This window comes from Canis aureus, chromosome 13 (genome assembly GCF_053574225.1).
Source record: "Canis aureus isolate CA01 chromosome 13, VMU_Caureus_v.1.0, whole genome shotgun sequence".
Lineage (NCBI taxonomy): Eukaryota > Metazoa > Chordata > Mammalia > Carnivora > Canidae > Canis > Canis aureus.
Window position 1 is genome coordinate 39,501,418 of NC_135623.1, and position 12,992 is coordinate 39,514,409.

The window sequence follows — 12,992 nt, forward strand, 5'->3', positions numbered from 1 at the left end:
CAGACACATGGGATGCTTGAGACTACAAAGAAAAAGCTCTTATCCTAACGGATGAGCTACCAGAAGCTTCCATGGGGCAATGACACCCAAGCTAAATCTTATCAGGTGGGCTGTCCAGGTGAACATGTGGGCAAGCCATTCCAAGCACAAAGGAACAAGGTGCGTTCATAGAACTGCAAATAATTCTGAGTTAAGAGAGTGCTGAAGTGTTTGGACTTTATCCAGCAAGGAAAGGGGAGCCATGGAAGGACAGTAGCAGGGAGATTGTATGATTAGTCTTCTGCACATGTGCAGTACCTAAGACATCAACTGGGGAAGGAATTTCACTTTCCTCGTAACTTTACCCTTGCAAGAACTATCTCCCCTTTAATAAAACCTTCCAAACTGTTGGCACCTCCCTGGGTTTCAGACATTACAAACAGGAAACTCTACCCATTAGCTAACCTTTGCCCCATCCTTTCCTGAAACAAAGAACAGCTGTTCTCCCACTTGGATATGCCTGGAGTACAGGAGGGCCCCTTGGTATTCTCTGCTGACTGCAAAGAAATGACTTGGCTTTGCACAGATTAGTCACTGGTACATGCAGATGATTGCAGAATCAACTGCACTGAGACATTTTAGTTTTTAAAAGTGTTTTGTCTCTGAAAGGGTGCTGTCATCAGTGATAGGGGGCACCCAGGGATCATAGCTGCTAGAGAGAAAACACAATGCATCCCCTGGGAGAGGGCCTGAACTTTAAAAAAATGAAGCAGTAATGACACTTGAGTGCTCTTTCTGTATTTTCAGCACACAAGTCCATTCACATATCAACCAAGTCTTTGGAACAGCTTTAGCTATTGTTTTGTGGTGGTGGATGTTATGTTCTTTCTGTTTGGGTTTTGTTTTTTGCCTTAAATCTAAGATTCACTATCAGTTCAATGACAGTATTTCAGGGCAGAAGAAAGAGAAGGGAAAGAAGAAGGAGTGGGATGAGGAAGAGAAAAAGAAAAGAGGAGGAAATAAAAAGGAGAAGAAGAGGAACAGAAAAGATTCCATTTAATGTGTGTTTTAATTGTAAAATACTCTGATTCTAAGAAGGTCGAAGCAGATGTATGGGGATAGAGTTGGGGAAAGGTGTGCTGTGTAATAAAAGTTTCCAGGAGGAAAACCAACAATTGTTAAAAGTACTAGGAATTTTACAATCGATGGCTTCCAAAGCTCTGCTTTCAGACAGAGAAATCGGAAGCCCAGGAAGACTGGGAGATTTGCTTCAGGTTCTAGAGGGAGTCACTTGAGAATGAAGTCAGAGCCAGAAACCTTATCTCTCAACCTCAAGTTTGGTTTGTTTTCCATGACACCAGAATGCCCCCAGTAATTTTGGAGAAGAGAAAAATGATCTCATCATCTCTCCTCATATTTATAGCTGACGAAACTATTCAGAGACAAAGAATGTAAATAAGTAAAATATATCATAACTAAGTAAGTTTTAGGAAAGAAACAAGCAAAAGATCATGGTGCTCCAGTTCCTGACAAGCCCTTTTGTTAATTTATTCAATGGCTGTTATCCTGAGTACATGACACTTGCATATCAAATTGCATTTGGTGTGTCAAAATGACTGGTTTTACTTGTTCTTTAGTTCCTGAGGCTAATCATTATTTTTAACACCTTTTGATATGCTAAATAAGGCTAATAAGAGCTGGATTTCTCATGTGTTTATTAGTCATCACCATCATCTCACATTTTTTTTTTTTTTTTTTTTTTTTACTCCCTTCAAAGTGTCAATAAATGATTATATTTGAGCCTCATAAGAACATCGTAGAGCAGCTTTACCTGTATTGCTCCTGGGGAGCATATATTTCCTGGGCAGAATGCTGCAGCATCAGACCTTATGGTTTCAAATCCTTCCTCTGTCCCTCACCAGCTGTGTGGCCTTGACTAAGTAGTCAACTCTCCTGGGCTTCAGTGCCTCACCTGTAATATGGCTGTTCCGTGCACCTGTTTTTAGAGTTGCATGGAGCAATCCATGCAAGTGATCAGGTCACCTGGTGTACTCTAACTGTCCTGTGCTGCTAGCCGGGCCACCCATTCATAAATGATGTACATTTGGTCTCTAATAACTAACACTTCATGAATGCTTATTATGTGCCGAGTGTCATTCTAACAACTTCACAAGTGGTGATTCATTTGATTTTCATTATGACTGCTTGAGGTAAGAACTATTATTACTGTTTTACAAATGAGAAAATCGAGACACGGAGAGGAAAGTCACCTGTCCAAAGTCTCGCAGCTGAGAGACTGTAGAGTCAAGACTCCAACTCGGAAAGTCGGGCTCTGGGCTCTGCTTTGCTGCCTCTGGGGTTGGGCTGTGTGCCAGGGCCCAGGGCCGGCCCGCTGGGAGCTCACTGAACACCAAAGCAGGGTGATGACACCTAAGACAGGTGAGCGCGCTGCACAAGGGCGGCACGGGAGAGAGAGCTCTGCACTCTTCCTGGGAGCCTGGAAAAACAGCAGCTACCTCCAACCTCCTATTGTTCACATCTGCTTTCTGTGCTCTGTGTGGGCCACACACATACGTGGAGCTGAGAATCACAGTGTTACCAAACCTCAGGTTTCTCCCCATGACACTTGCTGCTACCCTCTGCTAAGAAGTTACCCCCAGGTCCCTGACCATCTTTATAGACCAGTTCAGTCGTTTCCATGATAACCTTTCTAACGTCGTAAATTTGCTTTCCGGGGGTTGTCAAGCAAATACATTCCTGGCACTCAGTGAGAACTCCCTGTTCAAAATGCCACACGTTACAAAGCTGATGATTCAACACACATTTCTTGAGTGCATCCTACCTATAAGCTGCAGTGTTAGAAATGGATTCACACTCCTTTTACACTACCATGCCATCTTTCCCGAGAGTAAGGCCTGTGTTTCTTCTAAGTCTGAATATTGTCATACATATATTATGATTTCTGCTTTTGCAAAACAGGACATTGTTTAACCAAGTTCTTATGGGAGGAAGCACGGCCCAGCAAGCAGAACAATGATTTGAAAGTCCTGGGTTCTATTTTCAGCTCCAGTGTTGACTAGCTGTGCATTCAGCCCTAGGAAGGTCAAAGGCAGAATGGCCTTGTGCCGATGACTTTTTCTGTATGTACAGCTCTGGATGGAAAACAAATCAGGCATCTGGCTCTCAGCCTCGAAGAGCTATGGTCTTTGGAGAGAAGACGTGTAGTCACACTTTGTTTTCCTTTTTAAAGCAAAAGAACAGAACAAACTCTCTGGGGGGGAGGGGAGAATGGGCTGGCAGAGAATGGAAGAGAGAAACTGAATAACCTTTTAAACAATCGGGGGTTAAGGGATTGTTTGAGCCATTCAGATCAAAGAAGGCTCTTTGGGGGTAAGTTGGAGTTGACTGCCTTTGAAAACGGAAGGGGCTAAGGTTTGAAAGGTGTCTCCAAACTTGGACAATAATAGGAGTCCAGAACTCTGTCTGCAGGAGCCAGGCAAGACCACCAACGGGCAAGGCTTGTGGGCAAACTGGAAAGTATAGGCTTGCTCTAACGTGGTCGCTGCTACCTGGTACCAGCTACCTGTCATGGTACCATGGAGAGAAGTGGCCGTTATTGCCCAAATAGCTGAGCCTTCTAGAGAAACTAGAGTTAGAATGTTGTCATTAAAACTCTTGGTTTGGGGGCAGCCCTGGTGGCTCAGTGGTTTAGCGCCGCCTACAGCCCAGGGCGCGATCCTGGAGACCGGGTATCGACTCCCACGTCAGGCTCCCTGCATGGAGCCTGCTTCTCCCTCTGCCTGTGTCTCTCATAAAGAAATAAAATCTTGAAGAAAAAAAAAAAAAAAAACCTCTTGGTTTTTAAATGATGGAACCCAATCAATTTATAAAGAAGCACTGAGTAGGCAAAGCCAAGCATACCATAGTCTGGCCAATATACTTGCCATATCTCTTCTTCCTGGAGATGGGATGCTTGAATGCGGGTCAGAGAGTTGACGTTCAATATGAACCATCTTGGGACACCTGGGTGACTCAGTGGTTGAGCATCTACCTTTGGCTCAGGGCATGATCCCGGATTCCCTGGATCGAGTCCCGCATCAGGCTCCTTGCATGGAGACTGCTTCTCCCTCTGCCTGTGTCTCTGCCTCTCTTTCTGTGTCTCTAATGAATAAATAAAATCTTTTAAAAAAACATGAACCGCCTTTTCTTTTTTTAACTGTGACTCCTAACTCTAGTATAATTTCTGGTGGCCTTAGTATCTTTGGATTCATTTGGAACCAGTGCTGACAACAGGAGATGTCTAGGCAAACAAAGGTGCTGTAAATGTCAAACACAAATGAAAGCCAGAGGACAAGAGCAAGCCCCAGCATAGATAAGTATTTATAGGGGAAATTAATTTGTTGCCTGGTGGCCACGAACTGGGCAATAGAGCAAAATGAGCCTTTTGCAAGTGAAATTCAATCTCTGTCCACATTCAAATGGCTGTAAAACTCACCATATGAAGCTAATAATTGGTGCATAAAACTAATACTTTCCATTTTTTTCTTTCTTATTTTGTAGGCTTTATGCATTATAAAAAACATGATTAAGTCTCGGCAGTTATACTCCTGGCTGGTTCTTATTTCAACTTTGGTTCCTCTTGCTCATTTCTCATAAAAGATATTAGTGTGGATTGAGAATATTAAGTCACCTGCAATGGGAAGTTAAATGGGTCATTTGCTGTCATAGAGGTGTTCCAGAAAAGGCCCAATAAAGTTGATGCCAAGGAGACTCACAAAGCCAGGTGGTAGCTTACATATGAAGGGGCTTGCTAAGAGGTTACGGAAGTGGTTCTACCCACGTTATCACATTGGCAATCTCCAGCCTATCAAGTGTGACTTAAAAGAAGCGGATCCTGAAGATTATTTGGAAGCAGTAATCAATTTAATAAGTGTCCCCATCCTCTTTCTCCATGCCAACAGATGTGTTTTTTCCTTAACACAAACCAAAAGAGAGAGATGTCAATGGAACCACTCAGAGAGCTTGATATATGTCTTTGGGACTTTATAAAACATAGGAACTGATGTCTGACACATACTCAAAAACACAGGGGACTGTAGCCTGAACTGCTCTTCTCTGCAGTCCAGGACCAAGATATATTGGGGATAATGAGCACTTCCAGAATTTGGTGGCACAAATAAGGACCCTACTTAAGAAAGGTAGATTGGATCATCTCGGAAGAGATGGTCTGGAAGGGTGACATGACCCCATTAGTGGAATGTATCACTGGAAGCCGAGATAATGAAGGAGTCATAACTGACTAGCCTGAGAAGGCATAATTGCAGTCAGTGGAACAACTACTGAGAGATGCCCTACAATGTAGACAAAAGGAGGTATCTTTAAAAAAGACTCACCCAATGTTCCATGAGAGTAAAGTCAACTGGAATGTCTACTATTCAGAGGATCATAACAGATTATGATAACCTGAGTGAAGTTAATTCCACCTTTCCATCTTTCCCTCCCTTGACCTACTTATCCTGTCTCTGGAGAGAATGAAAATCACAGCTAGGGAAGGTGGCAACACTATAAAGAGGAGAAAGTAAGGAAATCCACCTGGTACCCTTCTCCTAATCCTAGACTTCCAACACAAGTGATAACAGCTGTGAGAGGAGACAGCTAATGTTCAAGTAGACATTCTACTGCACCAGACTTGAAAAAAAGTGGGACTTGCAGGGAGTGTGTGTGTGTGTGTGTGTGTGTGTGTTTTATTTTAATTTATTACCTGTTGGTAACCAGAAAAACTAAGTTATATTGGTTGATGGAACCCGGGGGTTCGAGGTGAATATCAGGTTGGAAGGGGTGGAAACAAAATAAAAATTGCTTTCTACTTTCTACCTACCAAGTAAGCTAAGACAATAAACCAGTTTAACTTGAATACATTAAGTATTTTTGTGGTATGGATTTAATGTAACAAGGGTTTGATGTGATGTCACAGTCATCTCTTCAAATTCTTCTCTTTACAATCAGCTTTGCCTCCTCAAAGACAATTGGGTTACAGCAGAATTTCTGCAGGATGCAGAACAGGTATTCCCTAAAAAACAAAAGCAAAAACAAATAACAAAAAAATCAGTTCCATGGTCAAAGGTATTGGTGAAAAGCTAGTTTCCTAAAAAATAAATAAATAAATAAATAAATAAATAAATAAATAAATAAATAAGTTTTCTTATTGTAGGTCTTTTAGGAATCTTTGACAGGTTAATATGTGTTGTGAATTTACAAAAACAGAGGTATTGGATATAGTGTTTCCAGACTCATTTGTCTAGGGAATGTTTCCATTTCCCAAACTTGAGGCTTTTATTCAATAAATATTTGCTGAACACCTAACATGTGCAGGCATGAGGGAAGGGTGTTGGAGATTAATTGAATATATCAGACATGGTCCCTTCCTTAAAAGATATTATATTCTAATGGTTTGCTTATTTCAGTCCTTTGTTTTCTAGAATTTTCTTTGGAGAGACCTGTTCTATGCCATTTTTCCAGATTTCTGCCACTGAAAAGCTATTTGCTAACAAAAATATACAAATCACTGAGGCACAAAGTTGCCTTGTAAGAGAGATTTATTTTTATAAAACATAATAAAAATGTGCATTCACAGCCATGCATGACAAAAATGCTTTGGTCACCTTTTCTCTCTCTCTTTGGTCATTTTCATCTGAGGATGGAAACCCTTGATAAAGTCACTTTTTTTTTCCTCTTTTCTCCCTTGATTTGACTCTTTCTGCTGTGTCAGATATCAAATCTCCACATCTTTTTCTGGTAACTAAGGAAAGATCTGACATCAGCCATTTGAATTTGTTTGGCCTTCCTGTGAGTCATTTCCACAGAGGTTAGAGTTATATGTTATCTTGTGTTATCCCAAGAGATATTCTCATCTGGGTGTTTCTTAGGCTATGGCTCTTCCCTATTCCCAAAAAGTTAGTCTGCATCCAGTTAATTATGGCATCTGAATCTTGATGTGATGTGAAAGAAAACATGGAGGACGTAAATATTTTTTTCCTCCATCCTGGGTGAAGTTTGATGAAGCCCAGTTTTCTGCATAAGGATTAGCAAGGAATTTGTGCCTGAGTAGTTATGAACCTATTAGATGTCAAAGGACATGGCCCACTGGGCCTAAACACATAAGTGACTTCCTCTTCCCTTCTGGTCACTACAAACTTGATGGGAATTTCCATTCCAGGGATAGACCCAAAGTATCCTAGCCACTATGCCCTGAAATGTAATCTCTTTCTCTCCATCCTCTGTGAGTTGCTGACTCCTTCCTTTTGAGTTTCTCACCAACTACCAGATTATTTGCCCAATGAGCATGGGTCCTGGATCTAGAGATCTTATCCATGAGCCCTTCTGGGCAAGATCCAAGAATATATGCTGAATCACCGTAGCTGGGTTCATAATTATATGGATTATCAAAGTAAGTCTAGAAAAAGTATTTCATCAATTACATTAGGACTTGTCCTGTTCAACATATTTCTCGAATATATCTCAACTCCTTCCACCCATAGCTATCAGATATATCACCATATGTAGTCTAAGCCATCATCATCAAAGACCACAATAATAGGTCTCAACAGGTCTTCCCAATTTTATTTTTGTCATTTCCAATTTTTCACACAGAAGAATAAATGACCCTAAAAATAAATCAGGGTTTCCTTTTCTGGCCAAAACAGAGCAGCAGGAACAACTTGAAACAATCAGAATATTGAAATGTGTGTGTGTGTGTGTGTGTCCCACAATTTTCAGATATTGACCCAAAGGTAGTAAAGAACTGTGATTTCCCTCAAATAAGGAAAGCAACAATGTGACTGAGAGTGACCAATGATCTTTGCATGGAACTTAGAAGATTCTCAGAACAGGAGATTTTTAGTGCTAAAACTGGAATAATCCTGGCTAAATCAGGAAAGTTGTTCATCCTAAAAGCCCCATAATTTCATCAGCTGATTTCTTATAGGAAGTTTCCAGCTTTAGCACAGGAAAAAAGGGACCCAAATGTAGCCCACAAGACTTAATAAACAGAGAAAATAGAGATAGTAGTTTAGAGAGACAAAGTTAGAATCTGAGGGGTGAGTAACAAAAAGAAGAAAGTTGTGCACAGGAAAAAGTGGCACTCTAGAGATACAGAGAAGGGTTTCCTCGCATTATTGGCTGAGTTCTGATCTGCGCATTTAGGGGAGGCAACTACCTGAGACTGGGGAAGGAAATACCAGAAAGGAGTAGGCGGGAAAACCCTTAGATCTCACACAGGGCGGAGAGTAGTTTGTTATCCTAAAAGCAAGAAATAAAACACTTCATAATTCAGTGAACATTGGGTAGAATCCTCAGGGGGGCACTGTCTGAGTAATGGGGTAAATTAGCCCTAGACTAAACGTTGCTCTAACAGAGCTTACAGGATAGGATCCAACTGCTTTCAGGTAACTTAGCCATGTGCCAGGAAAAAAAAATCTAATATTAATTTAAAAATACAACACAATTCATAAATCTAGGAACAAATCAATTAATACAGAAACACCTAGAAATGACAAGGATGCTGGAACCAGCAGGCAAGGATGTAAAAATGTCTAGTATAAATATTCTTTATATGTTAAATAAGGTAGAGGAAAAGATGAGCATGATGAAGAGAAAATTCAAAGATATAAAAATACCCAAATGGAACTTCTAGAAAAGAAAAATATAATATCTGATATAAAAATGCACTAGATGGATTTATAGCAGATTAGACACTATAGAAGAAAATATCAGTGAATTTGAACATAGAGCAAAAAAATCTAAAATAAACATAGAAATAAAGACTGATGAAAATAAACAAGAAATCAGTGACAATGAGACAATATTATTGGTATAAAACATATAAAATTAAAGTTCCAGGGGAGAAGTGGGAAGCAAAATATTTGAAATAATAATGGCTAAAAATTACAATATTTTGTTTAAACTATAAACAATAAGCCCAAAGATCCAAGAAGTTCAATGAATCTTCAGCAAAAAAAAATTAACTTTAAAAAAAAGTTAAAAAATCATAATGAGATTGGAGGAGGGCCACCAGTGATAAAGACAAAATCTTGAAAAGACAAATTACATAGAGAAGAAAAAAAGGATGAAGGTTTACTTCTTATCAGAAACTATTCAAGTCAAAAGATGCTAGAGAGACATCTAAAATACTGAAAGACCAAAAAAGAAAAAAAAAATCAATCAAGAATTCTTTAAAAAGTGAAAATATCTTTCCAAACTTAAGTCAAATAAAAATTTTCAGACAAACAAAAAGGGAGATGATTCATTATCAGCAAATGTTCACTTCAATAAATATTAAAGAAAATTCTCTAGGCAGGTAAAAAATGACAACAGGTGGAAATTTGGTTTTATACAAAGGAATAAAGAGCATCAGAAATAGATGAAATTTGGGTCAATATAAAACTGTCATTTTCCAACCTCTTTAAAAGATAGGCAGCTCTTCAAAGAAAAAAAAGCAGTGAATTCTGAATTTTATGTCATAAATAAAAGGAAAAGTATGGCAACAAAACAGAAAGGATCAAACAGGAAATGGACATATACAATGTTGTAAGGTTCTTATATCATGTGTGAAGTGGTATAACATTACTTGATGGTAAATTGTGAGAAGCTAAAAATATATATTGTAAATTCCACAGCAATCGCTAAAAATTTTAAAAAGTTATAGCGGAAAAATGAAACAAAAATAAAAATATTCACCTAACACAAAAAATAATTGAGAGAAAAATAAATAAGAAAAGATAAATAGTAAATAGCAATATGGAATATTTAAAACCAAGAATATCCTTACTATATTAAGTATAACAGGTCTAGACATGAACTAAATGACTGATATTGTTGGATTGGATAAAAAGGCAATAGCACAACTCTATGATGCCTGAAAGATAGCACTTAACAAATAGATTTTAATAATCAAAAATAAAAGAAGGCAAAAGATACACCAAGCCAACTCTGATCAAAGAAATTCTAGAGTGACTGTATTAATATCTGACATTTTACTGTTTCAACAATTATAGTTGGAAATTTCAGCAGTTCACTCTCAGTAATTGATAGTAATTGTATTAATATCTGACATTTTACTGTTTCAACAATTATAGTTGGAAATTTCAGCAGTTCACTCTCAGTAATTGATAGCAAAAGTAGACAGTAGATCAGTGAGGATATAGAATAGTTGGCCACTAGAACAACAGTTGACCTAATTAGCATTTATAGAGTACCCAATCCAACAATATCAGGATACATATTATTCTCAAGGGCACATAGAGCATTCAATAAAATAAAGTAGACATTATTATGAGCCATAAAACAATTTTTAATAAATTTAAGGGTATTAATGTTATACAGAGTATGTTCTTTGGCCATTTTCTTATGGCCATTTTCTTATTAATAAGAAAATTAAGCTAGAACTCAATACTGAAAATTCATACCTGTAAAACTCTCCAAATATTTGGAAACTGACTCATGGATCAAAGAGAAAAATTCCAAAAAATACTAGAAAACGCTTTGATCTGAATGAAAATAAAAACAATATATCAAAGTTGTGGAATGAAATTAAGGCAGTGCTTAGGGAAAAGTTTATAGCATTAAATGTTTACCTTAGAAAAGAAGAAAGATCAAACCAATGATCTTTGCTTACACCTTAGGAAACTAGAAAAAGAAGAGGAAATTAAACCCAAGGTAAGACGAAGAGAAAAAAAAAATTAATGAAAATATAACTCCCCAGTGGTACCTGGGTGGCTCAGTGGCTGAGCATCTGCCCTTGGCTCAGGTCATGTTCCCGGGGTCCTGGGATCGAGTCCTGCAGGGAGCCTGCTTCTCCCTCTGCCTGTGTCTCTTCCAGTCTCTCTGTGTCTCTCATGAATAAATAAAATCTTTATATTAAAAAAATAATAATAATTTAAAAATTAAACTACCCTAATTGAATTACTGTGACCTAGGTGTTTTCTTAAGAGACTTATGCCCTGTACCTGCTCTATCTGGTCACAACTTTATAAGTTAGTCATGATTATTATCCTATTTTTCAGATGAGGAAATTGAACCTTGATAAGTGTTAGTAATGCTTCCAAGTTCATGTAGTTATTAAGAGCCAGAAATGGGATTTAAACTCAGACTTCACTGCAACATCTTTCAGACCTAATTGAGCATATTTATATAGTTAAGCATATTTTATTATCTCTAAGTTTGATATTTCTCTATCATATATAGAAATATATAGCATATATGATACAGCACACACATGATATATATATACACACATATGTATATGTTGTATGGGTACTACACAAATTAATTACATATGTTGTGTATATATACATTTATATATAAATAACATTTATATATAAATAACTTCTCATAACAAGTAATATGATCATCCCTTTCTTTGCTAAACCCAGCAACCCAGGAGTTAATTCAGATTTTTCTTCTAGCTCAACTCCCACATCTGTACCCAACACCAATCCTGTAAATTCCATTTTCTTAATTTATTGTACAGCCAGCCATACGTCCCATTCTACTCGTGTTGTTATATACATTTATATGTATATATACACACATACACACAAAATCTTTATTAACCTAAAATCAGAATTCCCCATTGTCGTACATGTTGGAGAACTGTTTAGAGATCGGCCACTGCTATTGTCATCTCTGAAAATTGTTCTATCAATGAAATGATCCACCATGAAGGACATCTGTGGAAACACAGTGTGTGATGAGAGCCCATGAATAATTTCCACTTGCTCCTGCCAGTCTTTTAAGATATGTGTCTTTGAGTCACAGACACAGGGAGGGGCAGTTGAGCCATTCCATGGCTACCAGAACTCAAGTGTTATCTCACACAAAGACATCCAACCTCTCCAAAATATTATGCAATCTGATTTGCAGTCCCTACTTGAGAAGCCAATTGCATCTTTCTCCAAGCACAAAGTAGTCAAGAGCACCGGATGCCTGATTCTTCTTCTAGGATAGCTACACAATTACTCTATCATCTTGGGCAGGTCACTCTGGGATCCTGTTTTCTCACTTTGGATATTTATTTATTTATTTATTTATTTATTTATTTATTTATTTATTTCGGTTATTAAATGGAAGGGAGGAAGCATCCTCCATGTCCTTCTCTCTTACACAGTTGACAACTTTGAATTTCTTATCAATGTGACTCCTGCACGGTCAGTTCCTAATCTCCATGAAGGTAAAAGTCGGGTTATAATATTCATCCGCTCCAGATCCTCTAAAGCCTTCCCATTTCACTAGAATGAAACCTTAAGTCCTTACAATGACCTGTAAGGCCCCACAACATAATTTTCCTCCACACTGTCTGCTCAAACTCCTACTATTTTGCTGACTGGATCTATCATTCTTCCCCCTGTTAATTTGCTAGGGCTGCTATAACAGAATGCCACAGAACGGGTGACTGAAACAACAGAAATTTATTTTCTCACAGTTCTAGAAGCTGGAAATCCAAGATCTAAGTGCCACTGGGTTTGGTTTCCTCTGAGGTGTTTCTCCTTGGCTTGTAGATGGCCACCTTTTCGCAGTATTCCTCACATGGGTTTTTCCTCTGGCATCTTGTTTTAGGTCCAAATTTTCTCTTTATCAGGATGCCAGTCAGATAGGATTAGAGCCCAGCCTCATGGCCTTATTTTAACCTAATCATTTCTTAAAAGGCTCTATCTCCAAATGCAGTGACATTCTGATGTCCGAAGGTCAGGGTTGCAATATATGAAATTTGAGGGGACACAATTCAGTGTAAGCACCCTCACTCACTCCATCCCAGCCAAACCAGCCTTCTGTATGCTCTTTAAACCCTCTTGTCTCTTCACTGACTCTTCCTTCTCCCTCGAACAATGCAAAATACAATAGTGTCTGCTGCAATCTCCTAACAGTGAGGACGCTCCCATAACCTAATGGGTATGTCAATCCTCAGCTAGAACATTATTTTTGTAAGCTTTAACCTGAACTTCTTTTGGTCTCCTTGC

At 38.4% G+C, this 12,992-nt stretch overlaps 1 long non-coding RNA gene across 1 annotated transcript in view; it reads right to left on the reverse strand.

Annotated features, from left to right (window-relative positions):
* Positions 1-5,921: 5,921 nt before the first annotated feature.
* The window catches only part of LOC144281633 (uncharacterized), a 33,052-nt gene continuing 25,981 nt past the window's right edge, over positions 5,922-12,992 (reverse strand). The window contains exons 4-5 of the long non-coding RNA XR_013350066.1: positions 10,745-10,866; positions 5,922-6,049 (exon numbers count right to left, since the gene is read on the reverse strand). This is a non-coding gene — a long non-coding RNA (uncharacterized LOC144281633). The remainder of the gene's footprint in view (positions 6,050-10,744; positions 10,867-12,992) is intronic.